This window comes from Globicephala melas, chromosome 2, assembly GCF_963455315.2.
Source record: "Globicephala melas chromosome 2, mGloMel1.2, whole genome shotgun sequence".
Taxonomy (NCBI): Eukaryota; Metazoa; Chordata; class Mammalia; order Artiodactyla; family Delphinidae; genus Globicephala; species Globicephala melas.
The window spans coordinates 2517912-2541719 of record NC_083315.2 but is presented as its reverse complement, the minus strand read 5'-3'; the positions used below and the strand labels follow the sequence as shown (position 1 = coordinate 2541719).

Below are 23808 nucleotides of genomic sequence, written 5' to 3'. Positions count from 1 at the left end.
ATTATATACAGATACATGTGTAAAAACCCAGACGAAAGCATTAAATTGTTAGCCGTGGTTATTCCTGGACATTTTAATTTTTTAATATATATATATATATATATGCCTGTCTTTTCCAGATATTTTGCAATGTCCATTTCCTTTATAATCATGAAAACAGTGGGAAAATAGATGGATACAGCACCGGATCCAGAATCTGGGGCATTAGCCATGATTGGAGTCCAGGACGTGGGTGGTTGAGGCAGCCTGCGAAACGTCCACATTTGAACTTGCCCACGATGTCTATTAAAGCATCGTTTCCAGAGCAGCTCTGTACAATCACTGGTGATTCTGCTAATAACAGGCTCCTTCCTTTCTCGTGGGGACTCATTAGGCTGAGCGCATCAGAGGTGACAGGTAGTGGTTTCAGAAAGATAACAGAAATGTTTTTCTTCTTCTTAACAGAAAATGTCAGGGTAAATGAGTTTGTTTTTTTTTTCTTCGTAAGTCATCATACTACACATTCAGGGGAATGTGGTCAGAGGCTCTTACAGGAGGACTTGTTTCTATGTCTATGTCTTTGTTTGCAGTAACTGTTGCAGGGTACCAAGGTGACAGCCCCACAGTCGGGCCATCGGAGCATCTCTAGGCCAGACCTCCCCAGGCTTGGGAATCTGCAGTCCCAGGGACGCAGCACATAGAGAGGCGGCCCTTGGATGGACCCAGGGAGGATGGAACCTCGTGGGAGGGACATTGGTTTCAAGTCTTGATCTGGACCCTGGATTTCTGCTATTGCCAGATTGCTCAGGACCTTGGTTTTTCCATCAGTCAAATTGGAACGTGTGTGCATCTCTCTGAGACAGTTGTAAGAAGCAGTGATATGTACAGCACTGCCTTTGGGGATATGTCCTCCCGACCTTCCGCCCAGAAGTCTCTCTCGAGAAGATCACCAAATGAGGAATGGAATGGAGAGAAGGAGGGCTGTTCAGCCTGGAGAAGAGTTTTTTTTTTTTTTTTAAAGGACAGGAAGTTGGAGCATAAAAGGTGTCATATGTATGCAGGATAGATTTGTCCCATGTGGCGTCCCAGAGCAGAACTGGAGCCTGGGGTGCGAGTAATAGAAAGTAAGATTTCTGCTTCCCTTAAAAAAGAATCTTCTAGGACTTCCCTGGTAGTGCACTGGTTAAGAATCCACCTGCCAATGCAGGAGACACGGGTTCGAGCCCTGGTCTGGGAAGATCCCACATGCCACAGAGCAACTAAGCCCGTGCGCCACAACTACTGAGCCTGCGCTCTAGAGCCTGAGAGCCACAACTACTGAGCCTGAGCTCTAGAGCCCGAGAGCCACAACTACTGAGCCTGAGCTCTAGAGCCCGAGAGCCACAACTACTGAGCCTGAGCTCTAGAGCCCGAGAGCCACAACTACTGAGCCCGCACACCACAACTACTGAGCCTGTGCTCCAGAGCCTGTGCTCCGCAACAAGAGAAGCCACCACAGTGAGAAGCCCGTGCACTGCAACGAAGAGTAGCCCCCGCTCACCGCAACTAGAGAAAGCCCACGAGCAGCAATGAAGACCCAACCCAGCCAAAAGTAAATAAATAAATTTATATTAAAAAAAAAAGAACCTTCTAGGAACAAAAAGTAATCCAAAGGGCTGTCCTGTAGGGCAGTACTGAGTCACCTGTCACTGTGAATATTTCACTGGGGCTGGTGATCACGGGGAAGTTTCGGGAGAGGGATTCAGCGTTAAGTTGAAGACAGGTAACCGCTAACATTTTTCCCAACTCCAAGAACCTATGTTTCTGCCATTTGGCCTTTCTGATTTTGGAACTGCTTGAAAATAATGTCTAATTCCTCCCAACCATGTTATCTAGGTCCAGCCAGAGCTGCAATGGCCAGAAGTTCCCCCTCCCCACTCGACCCGGATGTTGGAAATCTGTCATGTTTATTACTATCTCCCTCTTACATGAAGAGCTCACAATGAGTCCTGCCTTCCCAGAATAAAGGTCAGAACTCGAATTCCCAGCCTTCCCTGCAGGAAGGATAAAGGCTTGACCCCTCAAATGGCCCCATTCAAGACCTGAACTTGGAAGTGAATGACCTGGAGGGAAACAAGGTGAGGGTGGGGAGAGGAGGAGGGAGTTCCTCCTGGGGCCTCCATACTTTCTTAGAAGTGTTCTGGGTGATGGCAGAGACATCCGCCCTTCAGTGGTGGCGGCTGTTTCCCAGACACTGCAAGGTCAAGCCCTGGGACCGGAAGTTCCACTAGTGCTAGCAGAGGTGGCACGTGCACCCAGGCAGGCCTCTGGCATTAGTGGCTCCGAGTGCGGAGGCCACCGCGGTCTATCCTTGGAGCCTGCGGCCGGGGTTTGGGAACGCTCCTGGAAGTTCAGCCTCAGCTCTTACCCGCGCCCGTCCGTGACGCTGCATGTTCTAACATCACCTGAGAGAACGGCTAGATGCTCGCCTGAGTCGTTTTCTCTTTGTCCTTGGGCACACACGGGGCTGGGCTGCTGGACTGCCTTTTCCAGGCTTCCTGGCCTTTGCGTGTGGCCACATGACTGTGCTCTAACTAATGGAATGTGGGCAGAAATGAAGGACTTCCATGCCTGGTCCCAACCTCCCCCTCGTCATCCCACCCCCGTGCAGTCCTCCATGCTCTTAGCTCCCAGGATGGGGGAGAGACCCAGTGGAAGACACAAGGTCCCTAGAAGATGGTGGAGCCAGGAGAAGTGAAGGAGCCCGGGGCCCTTGAATTCCCCCGACTGGACTGTGCCCAAAATAAGCCTCTAATTGTGTTAAGCCACTTTGATTTGAGTGTTGTGTTAGGGTTAGCCCCTCCTGACTAATACACTTAAGAAATCCATTGTCTGCTCAACTAGATTTATTTTTTATGACCAAGAGCGCTGAGTGTTTCACCTCCCTACCTGGTCTGCCCTCAAGAAGTCTAATGCGAGAGACAGTCACGCCCGCGGGCAAGCTTCCCTCCGGCCAGGAGGCACCGGGCTCCACTCCCCTCCCCTGGCGATCCCCACCCTTCCTCTGGCCCAGGCCACAGAAGTCTCCCTGAGAAAGTCGGCTTCTCCTCCGCTGTGGTCTTGCCCCGCGTCTGCGACTTCACACCTAACTCCCTGCCTGACGCGGAGGGAAGTCAGGCAAGTTCTGCCCGGCGCCCCTGAACTCGGCGTAAGGAATCCTGCCTCCTCTTTATTGTAAGGCGAAGCTAGCGCTGGGTCAGGAGCCCAGAGAGCCAGCCATGAGGAAATTACCCTACGCCGGGTTAAAGTCAGGCTTTGAGTTAGCGCAGTAGATGCCCTTTGGCACGTCTGGCCCCTCCCACGCCTTAAGTCTCCCCTACCCGCCACGGGTGGGGGTGGGCCCATGGCAGCCACGTTTGTAGCATGTGACTGAGTCCTCACAGCGGATTGGGCCAGGGCTGGGCACGTGATCTAAGCGGGGCCAACCGGAGACTTCGTGCCTGAAAGCAGGAAATGCAGCCTCACCCGGGCTGCCCTGAGCCCACCTGTTGAGTGGATCGTCGTGTGTGCCAGGTAGACTGAGAAAGAGGCCTAGAGGAAGCCAGTCGAACAAAAAGCAGCAGAAATAGAGAAGAAAAGGTAAGTGAAGGAGAAACTAGGAACTTTCTGAGCCCCGTGCATCCTGGGTCGTGGGCCCACTAGCAAACCCCCTACCCGTAAGATAAGCTTTCTCTAGTTTGCATACGCCAGTTCAAGGTAGCCTGTAAAATCTAAACTGGAAGAGTCTTACCTGATACAGGAAGAAGTAGAAAAGGTCACTCCACAGATTGCCTCCTCATGGAAGCCAAGGCACCTGCTGGCTTGCCCTGAACTGGGAAACCTAAAAGTACTGGGAGCGAGGGAAAATGTGGCAGCTGGAGAGACCTCTGGGGATTTATCGTCAGCGAAACGTGCCCGACTGATTTTCCAGCCGAGCAGCCTCATGTCAGAGCCGAGCAAACGCAGGGAACCCGGGGCCGGGCGGGAGCTCTCTGGATAAGTCAGCACGTGTTGCTAGGCTGGCGACGAGCGACGCGCCTAACTCCCTGGCCCCGCCGGTCCCCGCGCCGCGGAGACGCGCGCTCCCTGCGCACACGTGCGCACTCGGCCGGCGCGGGAGGGGCTGCGGAGGCCTGGCCTCGGGGGAGACGCTCGGGCCCCGCGCCCACCCCACCCCTGCGCGGCGGGGAGGGCCCAGCCCGCCGGGCCTTTCAGAGTTAATTAGCCTTCATGCATATGGATGGTACCGCCGACTGAACGCCGTGGCGGGGTCGCGACCTGACCCCGGCGAGGCGTGCAGAAAGAAAAGACTCCTCTTCCCAGCTCGCTCCCTCACTGAAAGCCCAGCTGCCGGGCGCAGCGCCGGGGTGTGATCGCCGCCGCCCCATTTCTCCCGCAGAAGAAGCGCTTGCGGGGAGGCAGGGGGCGCTGTCCCCGGCCCCCATGAGCAGCCATCCCCCTGATCTGTCGCCGTACTGATATCAGCGCTGGGAGTTTACTCCGAAGCTTTCCTTTCCCTTGATGGTTTTCATTTCCTGTCATTTAAAGCTGCAGCCTTTATGGAATATCACATGGTTTTCGTTTACACAGGAAATCAGCTGCAGTTGTGAGATGCCGACTTACTTTTTTTGTTTGTTTTTTAATCCTCCCCCCCTTAAAAAAATTGAGAGGGAAAGGGGGAAAAAAAGCCAGCTAGCAACAGTTTGTTTTGAAATCGTTTTCCTTTTTGATCCCAAGTCCCTGTTCTCCGAAGTGGTCTGCGGTTGTACAGAAAGCAGCAGTTTCTTTCTGACACGTGGTAGTCACTTTACGTGAAGAAAGCCTAGCACCGAGAGATGCTTTTGCTTTTTCCAGGCCAGGGACGGGGGCGCGGGCGCAGCTGCGCCAGCAGCTCCGCCCCCGGGATGCGCCACTTGACCCGCCGCGATCCGCCCAGGGAGCCGCGGGCCCGGCTGTGTCCAGGAGCTGGGTTTACCCTCCTGGAAAGGTGGCACGTACTGCCCAGTTACCCATTCTGGGATCCCTCTGCTTGAACCCGAAAGGAGCAGTGTCCTGACCGACCCCCGACCCCGGACCCCCCAAGGACCACAATAGAAGTCTGTCCTCGACCCGGTCCCAACACATCACGCCAGGAATCAGAGAATCGCAGGGCTTCAAAACGGGGGTGAGGATGGTGTGGAAGAATTCGCGATTCGTTCTTTAAGCCCCGCCCTGCAGTTGCTACTGAGTTAGGAACTGCAGACTAGAAGCAGCCCCGCCCCCCAAGACCGCACTCCCTGGTTACCCTCTGCACGCCCGCCCTGAGGGCAACTAGACGGCCCTGGGCAATAGCGCCACCTGGTGCCCAGCATCCCTCCCAGCGATTCCTCGTATCCCTTTCCAGGATGCTGCACCGCCTGAAGAGATCAAGGGTGCCCAGAATGGGTTCAGGACTCCAGGGGAGCTCCCACCTGGGGTTGAAATGGCCCCTGCCTCCTCCCGTCTTGTCCCTGAAGGAGCTTAAAGCACAGGGAACAGGAGGTGCTCCTGTCTCTACAGAGGCACCCACGATAACAGACCCACTCCTTTCATGGAAGGCTGAGCCCTCAATTAAATGGAAAATGCCCTTGAAGAGATGCAATTTAGGCACCTCTTTCAGAGTGAACCAATGTGTTACCTTTTCCCAAGGGTGAGCGGGCATCTAGAGAGGCGAGAAAGCAAAGAGGCAGGAGGCCCACCCTGAGGTCCGGGAGGGCCAGAGCCAGCACTGCGGCCGCCCTTCAAGGGCCCGGGCCATCCCTGCGGTGGGACTGGGCGGAAGGGAGGGACGGCTCTGGAAGGCTGGGTACGGACAGGGCCTGCGCGCACTTCATGGGTGAGCACGGGGCCTCACAGGACCCAGGTGTCCCTCCGCGACGGCTGCAGCCCTGGCAGCTGAGACCCCTTTAACTGAGACTCAGGCAGCCCGCCCGTGACCGTCCGCACCGCCCCTCCCCCAGCCCGTAACCAGCAGCCCTCTGTGTGAACATGAGCCCCACGTGTTTACGGGCTGTCTGCGGGGACGAGAAGGGGACAGGGCTTAGTGCTGCAGCCCTTTCAGCCTCCAGGTATTAAGCTGCGTGACGTGACCCATTCTCTGAAACCAAATGTTTGCGAGGACACCCGGAAGCCACCTGGGAATTTCTCTGGGCTTCCACGGGTCAGCAGGCAGAGCTCCCCTCTGTTATGCAGGGGAGCCGCCCGCCGGCTGTCACCGCTGGCCCCAGATCGGGGTGCGCAGGCAAAGTCTGCGGCAGGCCTGTGAGCCCGGTGAAAGGAACCCTGCCCCTTTCCGCAGCAGCAGGCGGCTGTGGTCTCTGTCTGAGGCCCTGAGCTGTTTTCCTCCCAGGAAGCTGATTGGCCTCCTGCTGCCTATTACCTGACTGGGGGACTGCGGGAGTCAGTGTGGTCCTGCGTCCAGACTCTTCAGCCCCGGGGTGAGCTCCGCTGGGGAGACCAGTTCGTCCCGAGCCAACGCCCTGATTGAGTCCCTTGTGAGATGCACCTTCTTCCTCCATGTCCCACCCAGCACTCCTCTTTTTCCTGCCCTTTCTCTGGAAGTATGGAGTTTATTGGTCTCTGCACGGAGGACGGTGGGGGGAATGATCTTAATTAAGAAAAGATCCAGCTCTGGCCTGGCTGTTTCGGTTTTAGGGCGGTTGCCAGCGAGTCACGAGGACTCTCACGTGAAACCTTCTCCGCTCAGGGCTCTTTCTGGTCCCCTTACTTGACCATCTGGAAGATGGGAGAGTTTTTGGAGGGAAGTTTGGGCAAGAAAAATCAGATGCGTGAAAGCCTCTTTCTCAGCCTCGCAGCTTCTGAGGACCCCCGCATTTTTGGCCAAGAGTGGGTCCTGCCGGCCCCACGCCCCAGGCTGCCTCCCCCAGAGGAGGCCTTCCCGACTCTGGTGAGTTGGCCCCTGGACTCAATTAACATTTCAATATGTATTTATTCCTGTTGCATGAAAAAAATAACAAAAAAAATCACCTTCTGGTAAGGTGCCAGAACGAGATATATAATGATGCTGTTTACCCGCGACGGTGTCGTTCGCTGTTGTTGACAGTCAAATAAATCAACATAGTAAACACAATTTGCTCAAAAACGGCTGAGGAAAAGCAGATGGTTAGCACATTTCAGCAGGACCTGTTGGTTCAAGTCTGCACGGATGTTTAGACTCTGCGCTGCCTGCAACAGATGCTCACCTGGGTCCCCACGTGAAGGGCCCAGGCGACGCTTGCGCTGGCCCTTGGGGGCGGGGAGGGCAGCCCGCCGGCTGGGGGGCAAGCACCCAGCCCATTAACATTCACAGCCCGTGGTCGCCCAGCGCCCGGCCTTTGTGTGCCGGGAACAAGCCAGCTTTCTTCCCCGGGAGGATGGCGCCTCAGCGCCCCACGCGGCTACTGCCTTCGAGCTTTCCAGTGGCTTTGGGGGCCAGAGGGCCTCGCTTGGCACTCAGAGTGGCTGCCTCGTGGTGCTCAAAAGAGAAGAAAAAGTTATTTTTGCAGCAGGAGGAGGCTGTGGCTACCCGGTGCCAGGGAAGCCGTGGAGTAGTGGTGGGCGGGTCACTCCTGGGAGGGGACGGGACCAGCAGGTCGCTGCCATCCTAGGTCCTGGTGACCAGGCCCTGCTTCCGCCTCCAGCTCCAGTCTGTGTCTGGGGATGCCAGGGCTGTCCCTGGAAAGGGGACCCTTACCAGGGCCCCGACGGGCCCAAGAAGCTTCTGGACATGTCGGCACTGCCGGGGCACTTCTGTGTGCAGAGCCCCGGGGTGGATGCTGGAGACTTCAGGGATGGTTCAGGCGTGATTTCCCACGGGAAGGTCTAGGGTGGGAGATGCAGCGGTGTATGAAATCACCAGGAAGAGGGAGGCTCTGATGCAGGGTGGCTCGCCTGCCCGCTGCGCTGCGGCTTAGCTGTGTGACGCCGCACAGGGACCCAGAGTCGGTCTCCTCGTTCCCTAAGCGGGCTAGTTCTGAAGACGGGGTATGGTGACAGTTGCAAGCTTAGCACCACGCCCCGCATGTGCTACGTGCCCACCAAACGGCAGCCACCGTTCATCCTGCCGGCAACGTGCAAGGCGGCTGCGTGGGAAAGGCAGCATGTGCCCTGGGTCCAGGGGTAATTAGGACCTCATCCAACTGTCTGATAACTTCCTCAGACAGAGCACAGCCAAGACTTACCCATCTGCCGATTTGCTCCTGAGCGGCCCCCGACTGACCCGCCCCTTCCCCTTTGCTCCAGGCAGGATGCAGGATGGACCGCTGCACCTCTGACCCTGCTCTTGGGCCGGGCTGTCCGGGAGGCCGAGGCGAGATGGAGTTAGAAGGCTCAGGGCGGCGGGGGGGGGGGGGGGCGGGGGGGGGCGGATCTGGAGGAGGCAGGGAGAGCCTTCAGACCGGGATGCAGGTCTGACCCCTGGGAAGGGAGAAAGGGAGGAAGGAAGATGGGGTCTCAGGAGCCTCAGACACCAGTGCAGCTCTAGAAAGCTCGCCCCGGCCTGGAGGTGCTGTGTGTGAGCCTCGCCTCTGCTCTCCTGGACGGCTTGGGCAAGTCTAATAGGAAAGTCTAGTAGGGAGAGTGTTCTGGAAAGCTAGGGGCACCAAGTACCTGGCAGGAATTTATCCCTTATCTAAACATTTTAGGGTTTTTAGTATAACAGCCACTATGGTGCTAACCTGCTAGGGAAGGATGACTCAGAACCAACATCCCTTCTCTCTGTGTAGCCTTGAAAATCCTTTAGCACAAAAAGCCTACTTTCATTTTCTAGCCCAGGAGCCTGGCTCAACTGTTGGCAATTTAGTCATTACCAGCGGCCTTAGTTCTAGAACGTTCCAGAAATGGGCTCTGCGACTTTGAGCACTTTGCTAGCATAACTCTTAGGTTATCTTGTGGGGGCAGTGGGAGGGTCTGTCTGTACAAAGCTCTCCTTGCTGACGTTCATGCCCAGTTGTTTCCAGTTGATACACACCCCAGACAAGCAGCATGGCCCCTAGAACCGTACCCCGCGCCAACCTTAAACCCCCTGGAACTTCTGATGGTCCCAGGCCCTCTCTCCTGACTAGCAGAGCGCCGCACCGTCAGTACGGCACGTCATCGCCCAATGATGGCAAAAATCTCCATTGGCTGGTGCAGCTGTGGCACAGATGTCCTGCACGGCAGTTAGAACATCGCCGGTGATCGATCAGCGCTGTCTCAGAGACATGGACCGCAAGCATGGAGCCAGAAACTGCGACAGCAAGAGCCGTGCGGACCCTTCGCAGGGAAATGGTCACAGACTCAGGACCCGCGGCGGGCCCCTCCCGCCCACAAGGAAGGCCTGCACGCCGTGGATCAGGTGCTGCGTTTTGGCAGGGCCCAGGCTTGAGTCTCTGTGCCAAACTAGGGTGTGCACCCCTAGAGTCTGCTCCTGGGGATGGATGCCTGGAGTTTGTGCTAAACCCGAACCCCGCAATTTGTGGTCCTCAAGCCCTGGGTCCCGCCTCTGGCGTTTGTGTGGCGGGTGGCTGCCAGGCTCACTCAGTACGCACTGCTTTGTGAAGCCGCTCGGGCTTGCTGAGCTCTAGTTGTGGTAGGCCGCAGCCAGTTTAAAAGAAATTTCTCCCAACGAGATAGCATCCCTCCAGGGTCCCCAGCGCATGTCTCCCTGCGTTCCTTTCTGCCAGAATAGGCGGCCTTTAGGGATGACGGGCTGCCACGTGGACCCTCAAAACTCACCGAGGTTCCTGGGAGGAGGAGGATGGAGCAGTTCGCCTGCCCGTCAGCAGGAGACGCTGCAGTCCGCGCCACTGGACTTGAGCCCAGAGGGCACAGAAGAGATGGCCCAGCCGAGCCCTCATTTTGCAGGTGTGGAAACCGGGGGCAAAGCAGCGACATGACTGTCCAAGGTCACACGGCCAGAGCCGGACCACAGGCCAGTCTGATGTTTGGGTCTCACTTCCATTCACTGTGTTGTTCTACCTCATCTTTTTTTTTTTTCTTTTAATTTTATTTATTTATTTATTTTGGTTGTGCCGGGTCTTAGTGGTGGCAGTCGGGCTCCTTAGTTGCGGCAGGTGGGCTCCTTAGTTGTGGCACGTGAACTCTTAGTTGCAGCACGCGTGTGAGATCTGGTCCCCTAACCAGGGACTGAACCCGTGTCCCCTGCATTGGAAGGCGGATTCTTAACTGCTGCGCCACCAGGGAAGTCCCTACATCATCTTTTAAATGTAAATCATTGTGTGTGTTTGCGGGGGAGAGGGTTAGTACATTCTCAATTAAAGGGAAATTCTTCAATAAAATCTGACATTAAAAAAAAAAAGAGTCAGCACAAAGCCATGCCTAGATTCTGAGACCCTGAGTTGAAAGGCTCCTGACCCTGTAACATGGCAAGGGCACAGGAGGAGGACGTGAGTTTACAGACGGACAGACTCCAGGGACATTTGTCCCAGGGAGGAGGAGTCTAGGGCTTTGACTTGGCTCTGAAAGGGCTACGATTCCAGAAAGTCGGGCTTGCTCTGTCCCTGTCTCTTCCAGGGTGAGCAGAATTGCCGTACAAGTCAGAGCGCTGTGCGCTGCCCTGGATGTCGGGGTCTGCGTGGGCGCCCCCTGAGGCTGCTTGCCCCAGGGCCAATCTGAGTCAGGGACGGCCTTCTCAGGGCCCCTCTTCTGGTCCAGACCAGGTGGCAGTGTTCGTCCCCGACCTGGTCCACTCGGACTTGTCTCCCGTGGCTTCTGGTACTACGCGGAGGGCCACCTCTGGACCCCGGCCGATGTCCTGACCCCACCTGCCCCGCTCTGGTGGAAGCCCCCTTTCAAAGTCACCATTCACTGGCATCGAGCCTTCTTCCAGAAGACATCCAGGTGGACCCTGAGGAGGTCAGGACTGATCAGTTACTGGTTGTAGGGGCGAGGAGCCCCCAGCTCTGCACCCCCGAGGTCACCAGGGCCTCATAAACCCTGTCTCCAACAAAGTCCCACAGACAGCAGCACCTCGTTCATTCTGATGTTTGTTCAATACTCATTTGCACAGTAACTCTTCTAAGGGTCATCCAGTGGGGACCGTCCCTCTTAGGGCTCCACAGCTGAACATTTACTGACATGCTGACACGGAGCTTCCAGGAAAAGAAAGAATTTCAGGACTTTACGGACCAGTGAGATTCTGCACAGTTCCCCATTAAGTTTCACTCTCCCTATTTCAAGGGAAAATCGTTTTCCCAAGTGACTGGGGGAGTCAGTGCCTGGTCTGGGGTCAACCCTTCCAATGCCGGCCACAGTCCCTCTGGCCTCGTGAGCAGCTTTAATGAGCAAGGGAAGCACCAGGGCCCACAGAGCAGCTGCTGGGAGGCGAGGAAGAACGGACACCCGCGTGGGGACGGCCCCCCGTCCGTCCGTCTGTCTTCTCGCTGATGACGGCCCCAGTACCCTGCTGGTTGATGCTAAGACTCACGGAAGGCAGGTCTGGGAGCGCCTGTCATTAGACCAGCCTTTGTGGAACAGCTCCCGCCTGCCAGGCACGGTGCTGGGTGCCGGGGCCACAGGAGCTGGGAAACGGGCTGCCACCCTCGCTCTGGGCAGATGCAGGAGGGCAGCTGTCTCTGGTCCATCAGGAAGTGCCCCGGGGCAGGGGAGGTGTGGTGGGCTTTACGAAGAGCGTCCCGGGCAGACAGGGCCTCTCCAGTGAGCCTGGCAGGGTGGTGGATGCTGGCGGGCGAGGACGGGGACAGAAGTGCTGGCCTGGGCTCCTCGTCACCCCAGTGTCTGGCCAGGTCCCCGCGTGTGCACACGCCTGGCTCCTCTAGCGCTGACGTCAGTACCTGAAGGCCCACGGGGCCCGGAGGAGGTAGGAGCAGCTGCCGCGCCCTGCGCCTCCTTGGCCAGGTGTGCCACGGCGGGAACGGCGCTCCCCACGTCAGCACCTGTTCCTCCTGCCCGAGCCCCTCCTGTTGGTCGTGCAAAAGGACACGCCAGGCGCACCCCTGCCCCAGGCGAGGCGTGCATTGGGGGTGTGGCTTTTCAGGTGGGTTAACTGCGGCTGGATTATTGCGTGACCCGGGGCCGGGCCAGGAGATGCAGCGCCCAGCCTTGCCCAGGTGTCTGGACGCCTCTCAGGTTCCTCAGAGCGGCCTGGGGAACACCCCCCAACACAGGCCTTGTGGGTTAACAAACGCCATTTAAGAATGATGAGAAATGATTGATAATTAATTTCAGGAGAGTAGCCCTCGCCAAATAAGCCATTAAACGGGCTCTCGCTGGCTGTCCGTTCAGCTCATTGTCAGGCCTCCAGCACTCAGGAAAAGCAGCACCAGGTTTTAGCCAAAGTTTCCAGTCCGACTCTGCCGTTTTCGGCCGCTTTCCTGATTCCTGGGCCCCCTGATGTCCCAGCAGAGTCCACCCTGGTTCTCTGCAGACCAGGGCTGCAGGGCGTTGGTCTTGCAGGGCGTTGGGTGGGGGGCACCTTGGGTTTTTCTCCCAAGTGATCACAGGCAAAGCCCGAGAAATTCTCATTTTTATGTTTATGTCCGTCCTGATCTTTGTTCCCAGTTGTCAGGAAAGATAAGGAACAGAGATCCGAGCAGCCAGGACGTGTGCCCTAAGCCTCAGCGCTGGTCCAGGGACAGAGCGGAGCTGAGGCTGCCCAGGGACTGCGGGCCCCTGTCCTCAGAGTTGACAGTGGCACAGGGAATTCGCTGAGGTGGGTTTGCACCAGTGAGCATCTGGTGAGTGAGGGAAAGAGCTTGGAATGGGGGCGTGTGTGCCAGGGGGGTGGGCAGTGGCCAGAAGGGGGCAGCTGGGGGCGGCTGCATTTTCTGCCGCCTCTTTCCAGGCTGGCCGGTGGCTGGCTGTGCTTTTGTCGGATGCATGGCCTCGTGAGAACAGCCATGACCAGCTCACCTTGGAAGGTTGAGATGCGAGCGCGTGGGGGACAAAAGCAACCAAACCCCTCTTGACAGTGGCGTGTGGTGTCCAATGAGGGGTTTGGACAATGTAAACCCTCCCGTAAAAGGCAGGAGAGGCAGCAAGCCCTGCCGTTGAGGTCTTGGAAATTCTTCACCCAGAAAAGATTTGAGCTCTGTCCTAAAAACACGGTAGGATCTGGAAGAAGGTGTGTGGGGTTCTGGGAACAGGCTCTGGACAACACAGGTGGATCCGAGTCCCCCGGCGGCGGGTGTGGAGGAGAGTGGGCGGGTCCGGAGGGGAGCAGGTGGGTCCTGCTGGAGAGCTGGGTGAGAGCTTTGAACGGAAGACTGTGATACGATAGAAGATTTGTTCTGAAGGAAGTGATGAGATGGGAGTGTGGTCCAGGGCTCTCGCAGTGGAAGGCGTAGTGGGGGGCTGTTGCCAACCCCCATGAGTGATGCTTCAGGAGACTCTGGCCGTGGGGTGCAGGACGGATTGTTGGGGTACAGAGCAGTCTCCTCGATCTGCAACTCTGGGCTACCGGAGGATACATTATACCCCAAACAGCTGTTAGGTATTAGGCTGCAAGTGGCAGAAAAGCCCCCAGTAACAATGACTTAAGGATGGTTATTTTTTTCTCTTATTTTAAAAATTCAGGGGTAGACAGTTAAGGATTGGCTGGTTTTCCTTGGTGTCAGGGATCCAGATTGCTTCTAGCCGGTTGATCTGCAGCACATACCTTTTACTCCTAACGACTTCTCATGGTCCAAGGCAGCTGCTGCAACTCCAGCCTTCGCATGTCACTCCAAGCAACGGGAAGAAGGAGGAGATGAAGAAGGAGTATGGAAGACTAAAGATGGCCATAAATTCCTTGACAAGTCTCCCAGTGAGAAGTGGGGATCGTGCCCCCTTCCCTTGAGTGAACTCCTGTGTCCACTAGAAGGTGGCAGTAGTCATGTCGTGCCAGTTTCCAAACCCACATCTGAAGACAGTGGCAGACTACATGGCCTCTAGGAATAGTCTCTCTGGAATAATGAGCTGTCAGGTGATGCCCTTGACCACCCTGACTGCCCTGCTGGAGAGGCCACGTGTAGGGACTCTGGCTGACAGTCTCTGTTGCTCCTGGCCTTCCTGCCGTCTCCGCCTACGCGCCAGCCGTGTGGCCCCCATACACCAGCCCCCACACCAGCTGAGTGTCACCAACTGACCCAGTGGAGGAAAAAATCATATCACCCAGTGGGCTCCATCCAAGTTTTGGATCCACAAAATTGTGGAAAACAATAAAAATGATTGTTGTTTTAAACCCCCCAAGTTTGGGGGTAATTTGTTATGCAGCCATGGATAACCGGAACAAAATTTAGTACCTGGACGTGGGCTCCTGCCTCACAGAAACCTAACACATGGCCTTGGCTTTGGGATGAAGCATTGGGCAAAGCTGGGAGGACCTTGGGAAGGTCGTTAATAAAAGCCAGAAGGACCTCAAAGAGACTTGATGAGAGCTTGGAGGAAAGTGAGGAAAATATTATTTGGAGGCTGGACAGAAAGCTTAGCAACACTGTCACCCCTGGCAACATGGAAAATAGGATACGCAATGAACCCAAGGCCCTGGCTGAGGAGACGCCAGGCAGAAGACAGAACACGTCACTGGCTTCTTCCAGCTGCCTGCGATAAGCTGTATGAAGAGACAGATGGACTACGGAAATATAAAGGGACCAGGGCTTTCTGGGTGTGATAACGAAACTGTGTCTCCTTGCCGCTGTCTCCCAGAAAAAGTGACTCACAGTGAGACGTGGCTTTAGGACAAAGATAAAATCCAGGGCACTGTCTGCGTAGCATGGCCTCAGGGTGACCATCCCAAGGTGTGGCTCTAAGACTTCTTTCCAGACCTTAGAAAGATGTAAGGATATACCTTGCAGGGCTTCTAAGAGCCTTAAAGGTGGGCCTTGCAGACTTTCTCGGTTAGACAGTGGGGCTTTTAAGAGTTTTAAGGGCATTGCTCCCAACAGCTCCTGACTAAGAGCCACTGGGAGCCCCTCCCCAAGAGTAGGACTTGGCTGTAATCGGGGAACCAGAGATGTGGCCTGGATGGGTTTCCAAATTGCTGTGGACCAGCTGCTGATACAGGCTCTCTCTCCTCCCTGCTTTGCACGGAGCGTGTTACGTGGAGCTTTCCTGCCCTGATGTCACATTGTTTGTTGAATGGGTGGGTCATGGCGCTCTTTTCTCTGGTTCACAGGTCTTCAGAACAAGAGAAACTGGGCCTGAGTTGCTGTTCATGAGGAAACACCGAGATGGATCTGGACCTGCCTTGGGAAGCGCACTGCGGGACCTCGAGCCTGAGCCTGAGCCGTGACGGGGAGAGACCTTCGGGGGTCTTTGGATTCTGTGTGCAGAACGAATGTAAGTAATTCATGCCCGAGGGAGGTCTGTGGAGGGTCAAGTTCTTTGACGGTCGTGCTTGGGCCTGGATCCCAAACTGGCTGGATTTGAAGGGTGTTCACTGGAGGCGACTTTCTATTCCGGTTGAAATGCAAGCGAAAGCACAGCAGGTTGGTCCTTGGGGTCAGCACGTCAGTTCTAGAAAGCCCAGCCTGGACTCTGAGGGATGATAAATGGGCGACACTCCCCGGGGGGCTGGGGGCCGAGAAGTAAACAGGAGAGACCAGGCTCCAGGTCTGCTTGCCCGTCCGTAGCTTCCGTTGCGGCTGTAGAGGGTGCCCCTCGCTGGGGAAGGTGACACAGTCTAACAGACTCTGCTGTGACCCTCTCAGGGGTCACACGTGGAAGGACAGAGGTGGCAGGGGCCGAGGAGCCCGTGGTGAGATGTGGCTCCCTTGACAGCCCGTGAAAAATGACTGAGAAAAAGTGAGTTTTCCAGCTCTCTGGGGGTGGGTCCCGAGCTCTTTCCCGTGGGAGGTCAGAGTCCCCGGGAGGAGGTATAGCCCAGGGACGGGGTGGCCCCGTGGGACCAGCTTCCACCTCTCTGCACGCTCCCCTTGCATTTTTCTTGTAGCTCTGTGACCACGTCCAGTTTTTGCTGCTCACCCGTTCTCCTGAAGGCACGCTCACTTCTGTCTCCCCAGAAACACCTTAGAAGTGATGACTAAACCAGGCCTCCACGGTCAGGGCCCACGTGAGCCCCACTGCGGGACGGGGTGAGCAGATGCAGGAAAGGGCCCCAGATGCGTCTTTCAGCCCCTCCAGAAACTCCCTCTGCTCTGCATCTGCCGGAAGTTCTGCGTTTCTGCTTTAGGCTCTTCCGTTAAGTAACTGAACCGAATGGATTCTACTGCGCGTGATCACAATTGCCTCGAGTTAAACCATAAAAACGTTCTACTGCTTGTCTGCAGTTCGGCTGTTATAAAGAAAGTAAATGGAAGTGTACGAGTTTAAGAGCTTGGAACTAGTTTCCTCTGGGAGCAAAAGTGGCAGCTGTCAGACACCTAGCTGCTAAGTTATCACTGTGCTTCCCGTTGTAGGAACGGGGCCACCGGGGCCTGAGGCGCTGCAGACAGGGATGCAGGGAAGGAGGACGCAGGGGCTGCTCCCGGGAGCGGAAGGCTGAGGCACACGTAAGACCTGGTGCAGGGCTTCCCTGGTGGCGCAGTGGTTGGGAGTCCGCCTGCCGATGCAGGGGACACGGGTTCGTGCCCCAGTCCGGGAAGATCCCACATGCCGCGGAGCGGCTGGGCACATGAGCCATGGCCGCTGAGCCTGCACGTCCGGAGGCTGTGCTCCGCAACGGGAGAGGCCACAACAGTGAGAGGCCCACATACCGCAAAAAAAAAAAAAAAAAAAGACCTGGTGCAGGAGTCCAGGCCTTATTTTCTCTTCCTAATTTTTTCCTAAATGAGCAAATGCCCTGCTCTAGAAATGGCAAGCATTTTCCGAACGATGGTCCAGGTAGAGTCTCGCATTCCTGAGAAAGCACTTAAAACCAAACTTCAGGAGCAGATGTCGGCATTTTGGCCTCTCCTGACGTCAGTCGTTGAGGGTGCAGATGGCAGCTGACATGCTGAGTGGGCGGGGCCGGAGCTGGCCCCTCCCACCCAGAGGCATTAAAAAGCATCATCCCCTAAAATACCCACCAGGGCGATGGGCCAAGCCGGGGAAAGGTGGGCCATACATTGGAAAACACTTGTTTTCACTCCAAGTTACGCGTGGAGCCCATCCCCAGAGGGAACAAATGATCGCAGGCTGCTGTTCAGGACGGCTGGTGATGGGTGGCGGGGCCCGGGCTGCCCCGAGAGCCCTCGCCTGTAGCTCAGCCTCGCCCTGGTCTCACCAGCCTTCCCGGTGGCGCCCAGGGACCCCTGCCTGGACCACGCTTTCCGGGCCACTGGGCTGCAGGAGCAGAGCTGTGTGGGCCAGCCAGCGCCTCACCACACACGCCCCGCCCCCCCCACCCCGCGTGTCCCCCACCACTCGCTGCCTTGGTGGGCTGTCCCGTCCCTCCGGCCAGGCCATGGTGGGCAGCGCGTCCTGCCCGGAGCGGGGGCTGGACTGCAGATCCTGTTTCAGGAAGCAGCTCGGCCTCCCGCCTAATTGTAGGGGTGGGAACAGAAAGGCAGCCACAGGGCTTTCCTTTGCCAACGAAAAGGCCGGAGTTGGGTCCTCCTCCCAGCTTTCATTTCAAAGAAGGCGAAAAACAATCTGCTCATTTTGCCTGAGTGCTGCCTTCCCAGGGTGAAAATGGAGACTTTGATGTGTCTCTGCCCGCCCAGCTCTCCAGGCCACCTGCCTCGGGGGCGGCCTCAGGGTGAATCACTCACCCCTGCCACCCAGTTCCAGGGCCCGGGACAGGACAGTGCAGGAGGCAGGCACCGCAGGGCGTGGGGCAGGGGACGCACTGCACTGTGGCTCCTCCTCGGGAGGGGCCGTGGACGCGGTGCGTGGCCGCCTCCAGGTCTGCCAGGGCCCAGCTGGCCTTCCGGGAGCACCGATCTGGGCTCAGGTGGGGCTCCTGTGCATGAACGCTCCAAGAACAGCTTTCCTACTCAGGCCTCTGGAAGTGGCCGTGGGGTCTGACCTGGGGCAGAAGGAAGCCGCTTCTCTCACCCCATCAGCCCCCATGGGGCACGGCTGGGCCACAAGGCCTGCCTGACTAAGCCGGGCTGTACTATCAAAGCGGTGCTTGATTCATTAAAGCTAGAAAATTTTTAAACCCAGTCTTCCTTAAGGTTTTAAGCCAGCTTTTAACAAATCTCGCATTCATTTTTAACTTGAAACGTTTCACCCCCTTTTGAGCTGTCATCTTACCCAGCCGGTCCATTTAAAAGCTTGGAAGGCTTCGTGGATCGCCCATAAGAGTGTCAGCCTCACCCGCAGTTCAGTCCAAGCAGTTTTCCTCTCTGTCTCCCTTTCCATCCAAATGCCCCATTATCTGAAGGGAAAAAGTGACTTGGGAAATTGTCAGTGTTCCGATGTGAACTTTCCTCCAATGTACATCTGGAGGCGTGGTTCTCTGTGTGCTCCATCTTGCTGTAGGTGCCTTATGTACGTGGCACGTGGATTTTTACAGTCCAGGGCAAGCTGCCTCTTTCATCACTCAGACCAGAACATTTCAGCGAGAAGCCCTCTCTCTGTGTCTCTTCTCGTTCCATCTGGAAGACAGGCTCACGGCGCCCATTAAGGTGGGCTGCTGGCACTGCACACCTTGCCCTCAAAAGCCTGGTGGCCCATCTGGAGCACCTCCACCTCCGTCCATCCCTGAGCTGACCTGAGGGCCCAGCTCCATCCTCAGCCGCTTTGTCTCATCCCAGGCCTGCGGGTAGAGTGAGATACTTGTTCATCTGGGGTGCCCCCCAACGCCGCCCCAGGCATGTCCTTCCAGACCTCACCTCTAGACCCGAGCTCAGGTCTGTTATTCTGCTCCCGAGTCCCATCAGCACATGGCTAATCTGTTAGGATACCGCCAAGCAAATATTATACATTTCATAAAACTGTTTTTGTATCAGTGGATACTTCCACGGGAAGTGATTTTTCAGGTATGACTTGGAAGAAAACTTTATTGCTACGGAGTTAGGGAACCTTCCAAATTTAAACACACACACAGCATGAACTTTGCAATAATAGACTATTAACAGAGTCTTTGTAGAGTTTTCAATGAGTCCCCTTCCCATGTTGTCTCTGGACGATAAGCGATGGTCATTAACAACAGCTGGGGGACTTGAGTTACCGGCTGAAGGCATCCCAGGTGTGCCCCACCGTCTAGGGCCTGTACCAGACGGCTGGCCATGAGCAGCCTCGCTTGGCTTGCTGGAAACCAGTGGCGGTGTAACACTCTGACTAGGTAATTGGAAAGTTGCCCTTTGGGATCCATATATTTTAGTTTCAAGACCTTCATTCATGAGCAAGTTTATTCAATGAGGAACAGGCACGGTGGGGGGCGGGGCTTGTGCAGAGCTAAGAAAAATGTCCACCAGGCCAATTACACGCACTGGGGCCCTTTAACAGCCCTGGTGCTGGGCATGTCACGTCTGTAAGAAAGTGCATGGCATTGCACTGGTTTGCGTGTGTGTCAGTGAGTTGGGATTTCTGCGTTCACTCGGATTGATTTTTCTTTTCCTTCGTAATTTTCCTAAAAAACAAAATCAAACCTCCCGTCAGCCTTCTGGAACTTCCGGGAAGGTCCCTTTGCCGAGGAGCTCGGAATCTGTGCAGAGTTACAGGGGCAGAGCTGGAAACCCCTCTTCCGCAGCCCTGTCCGTCCTGGGCTGCGTCTGGGCGCCCACGGGCCCCCAAGGCCGCCGTGGGTGAACAGGAGGCCAGTCAGCAAAATCGGCCCAACCAGACGGAGTTTCTGTCGGTGGAGGCACGAGAAAACCTCGCTGATGGTGTGAAAGGGCAGCTACATCGTGACGGGAATGAAATTTTCCTCCTCTCCTCTAATTACAAAGAAGAAAAAAAACACACACCAAAAAAATGTTTAAAATATCTTAATATCGGTCCGTACAGCCCCAAGCCACCATCTTAAGCTTCGAAGGCCGAGTACTTTGAGGCGGTTTCCGATCGTGACTCCACCTCAGGGGGAGGTCCAGCGGTCGTGGGGACGATTCTGCTCCGGAGACGCGTCCCGCGGCCCTGCGTGCGGGGCTCATGCTAGGTGCGGAGCTTTGTAAACACGAAGGACAAACGGCCCTGCGTGGCCGGGTTGGTTTGATCGGGGAGAAGCCGTGTCCCGGGCCTTCTTCTCCACTAACCACCAGCATGGCCCTGGCTCTGGCTCCGCCCCCTCGTCAGTGTCACAGGGGACACCCCGCGCCACAGCCCTTTGGGGCTCGGACCCAAGGCCTGACCCTGATAGGGCTGCAGGGACTTGCAGACTCATCCTTCCTCACAGCTTGCTCCCTCTGGGGCTGCTTGGGCCATGGAAGGGGTGCGGACAGAGTGAGACCATTGTGGCCTCCAAGGCCTCCGGACACTGGGCTCTGTGTGGCCCCCTAGGGTGCAGGAATCTTCCATCTCTTCGGAATTCCCGTCTCTTGCGTTTCTGTGTTAACTCACTTGCACTGCCCTCGGCTGGGCCTTGAGGAGGCTGTAGGGGATGGAAGAAGAGACTTCCATGGACTGACAGGAGGGGGACCTGGGGGTCAGTGGGGGTCATTCAGCATTGGCGCTGGCCTCTTAGGCAGGTAGGAGGTCTTTAAATGGTCCCTCGTGCCTCTCATTTCGGTATCCACGGTCGCCCCAAGGTCACCCAGCGCTCACTTCTGAAGTCCTGCCTTACTGGCCGTTGCTGCCCACGGTTCGCATCCACATGGGGCGTCATCTGGGGTCTGTGCCGGATCTCCCATCATGTCCTGCCCATCTTTGCCTCTTTCCACCCTGCACCAACTCCCCAGCCTCGTGAGGCCCAGCACAGTTCTCTGAATTCTGAAAGTGAACAAAGCTCTGCTGAATCGTTTACTCTTTTTTATTTATTTAATGTATTTATAGCCACCTTTTCTAGAAGGCATTTAAGATGACTCATAAGACACAGAAAAAACAGCTAGATGGACGAATTTATTTTTTGAGTAAATGAATTCCAGTTCTTTCCAGATATGAGAATCTGAGAGTTGAGACATACGAGGTCCCTTCTGCATAAAAATACGCACGTAAAGCAGCAGTCCTGAAACATACGCCCAAAGAAGCGGTCCTGAAACATACATGCCAAAAGCCGTGGAGGGACCATATTCTTGAGTCTGTAAAGAAGGCCCGCCTCCTGGAGCCTCCCACCTGGTCATGCAGTGACTGACAGCGTTTCATGCGTGTAAATCATTTCTCCTCACTGGAGTACATGGCACTTGAAGAGGGGAATGGCCAGCTATGTTTGTGTCCACCAAAGGGCATATGCTAAAACCTAGGCCTGCAGGAGAGGTGTAATAGAAACCTTGGCCTGAATTGAGCCCAGCCCTGGACACAGTTGCCCATAAAGGCTACAGCAAACGATATAACATTTTCCTTACTCACCCCCGTAATGGGGCCAGTTGCTACGTGCCCTTAAGCCTTTTAAAATATGTGTAGCATTTAATGGGCTATCCAATCTCTGTACCAAGCCCAGAAACTGAAATTTCCTGAAAAGATAGGGTAGCTCACAGAATCTGCAGGAAGCATCAGGAATGAGACTCTGGAAACAAGGGGTCTTGGGGGGGAAGGTCATCTATGCGGACTTGGTCCCGTTGCTGCTGCTGACTTACCACTAGTGGGTCCTGCCCTTGTCACCCTGGAGTCACAAAACTACCATCACCACCGCATTCTCACCTGTCTCACGGTGTGCCTCGCTCCCTCGAGAACTAAGCCCAGGGACCCAGTCCAAAGCGAGTGACTTCACTCTGTCTTCCTGTCCAGATGTCCAGTTCCACTGCAGGCAGCCACGTCACCCTGGAATCCTTGAACCCTGGACACCCTGAACACCGTTCTAGGTAGACCCGGCCCAGTCTCCCAAGCCCTTCCCTCCATGAGCACTTGATTCCGGAGACCCCAGGCCATCATTCAGCTCTTTTCCCACTGTGGTTCAGAACCCCATCTCTGAGCAAGGGAACGGCTCTGCCCTCAGCCGGGCAACAGTCCAGGCTCCTCCCCATTTCCTCTGGAGTTTGCTTACTGGCAACCCGCTCACACTTGGCAACGTCTCCCCTGCTAGACTGTCACCCTCAGGAAGGCAGACTTGGACGGATTATCCTGCCCATCAGTGTGATACCATTGGCTAAAATATTGCCAGACAAGCAGCAGATATTGATGAACGTGTTGATTAAGTGAATGAATATATGATTTCATTAGCACTCCGTGTCGCAGAGCTACGCTTAGGAAATTCTTTCCTGGAATTCTAAAATCCTCCTTGCACGGCCAAGATTAGCCAAGAGCCACGTCTGGTTTCTTGAAGGGAACAGCAGCATCTGAAGTAGGACCCTTGGCTGCCTCTTAAAGGCTAGAGAGTAACCATCCCCCAGTTGTAACCCTCAGGCCCATCGGTGTTTCACATCAGTGATGGAGCGAGGGGTGGGTATGATTATCTGAACTCATCCAGCCTAACTTGGGGTGGGGACCCCAGACTGGGGGCCTCTTCTAACTTAGGGTCCTCTGTGAAGTGGATTCAGGACTGGCCTGGACCTACAGAATTAGGTGCAAACTCTTGGGCCTACCTGCTGAGCGATGGCCTCTGAGTGAACAACTCAGGTTTCTAAGAGGCTCAGGGTTTTGAGTATCTGAAATTGTGATGATTTTGCAGGGCACTGCTTGGCAATTTTTAGTGATAAATGACGGACTTAAGTGTTCAGTGGAGTCTTTGCTGATTATTTTCAAAGCATTGCTTAGAAATTGTCCAAACAAAATCCCCTCTGTTCCGAACACACGGTTTGTCTGCGTACAGACATTACAAATAGTGTTCACAGGAGTTTATTTGCTGGTGTCCAGCTCCTCCGTTTCTGGGGCCACTAGTGAGCCGAGTACTAGCCTAGGGACAGTGATGACGTGTTAGTGCATCTCTGTAGAAAGCGGCTTATTGGTCAGACGGATCACAGCCAGATTGGAGAGTCTTCGAAAGAGCTGACCCGAAAGGGACCTTCAGGGTCGTCCACTCCAACTTTGTTTTAATTGAACTGTATTTGATTTACAATATTGTTAGTTTCAGGTGGCAGCAAAGTGATTCAGTTATCCATACACATACCGATTCGTTTTCATGATAGGTTATTACAAGATATTGAATATAGTTTCCTGTGCTCTGCAGTAAATCGTTGTTGCTTATCTAGTTTATATTTAGTGGTGCGCCAACTTCTTAACCTAAGAGGAATTGGAGGCCCCGAGGGAGCCTTAAAGGCCTAGGCTGGGCCGGCACCTGGTTCGCCCCGCCCTGAGAGAACTTAAGCCTGTCGGTGCTGGTTCTGGCGCGGGAGGCTGAGAAGTGAACGCCACGACCGACCTGACGCCTGGATGGGTCTCAGCACCTGGGGATGTTCCTCGGTGTCTCTTCTTACGCCTTGTTTGCCCTTGGACGTGGCTGGGCCCTCTGGGGCCGAGTCTGCAGCTGGCCTTGGCCCACCTGTTCCCCCGCCTGTTTCCCGGATGCCCTGATGGCGGGGGGAGGGGCCCGGCCAGCAGCAGCACAGCAGATGGAATTCATTCCAGGGGAGCCCGGGGCGGCAAGCCCGGCCCGGCCCGAAGTGGAAACTGGTCCTCCACCAGATGGGGGCCAACTCCAGCCGCCCCACGCCTTCTTCACACGAGATGTTCTGCTTTCTTTGGAAAGTAACTTTACAAGAGCCCGTCCAGGCTGAGGCGGGGAGTTGGAAGTCTAGCATCGACCCATGGGGAAGCAGGAACAAAAGTCAAAACGGCCTAAGATCCGGTCCTTCTGCCCATTCCAGCCCCGGTCCCATGGCCTCCAGCTGGAATGGCTGAGACAGCTGGGATTTATCAGCGGCCCGACATTAACCCATT

General features: G+C 55.6%; 1 protein-coding gene across 11 annotated transcripts in view; it reads left to right on the top strand.

Moving 5' to 3' along the window:
- Nucleotides 1-23808, top strand: part of ZNF438 (zinc finger protein 438) — a 498265-nt gene that overhangs the window by 427939 nt on the left and 46518 nt on the right. For 10 of the 11 annotated variants that reach the window (XR_009560622.1, XR_009560612.1, XR_009560604.1 and 7 more), the window contains 2 exons: nucleotides 12535-12685; nucleotides 15128-15291. The gene's annotated coding sequence lies outside the window, so the exon portion shown is untranslated. Of the gene's footprint in view, nucleotides 1-12534; nucleotides 12686-14583; nucleotides 14751-15127; nucleotides 15292-23808 lie in introns of those variants that run through there. The other variant, XR_009560627.1, reaches the window with a different exon arrangement.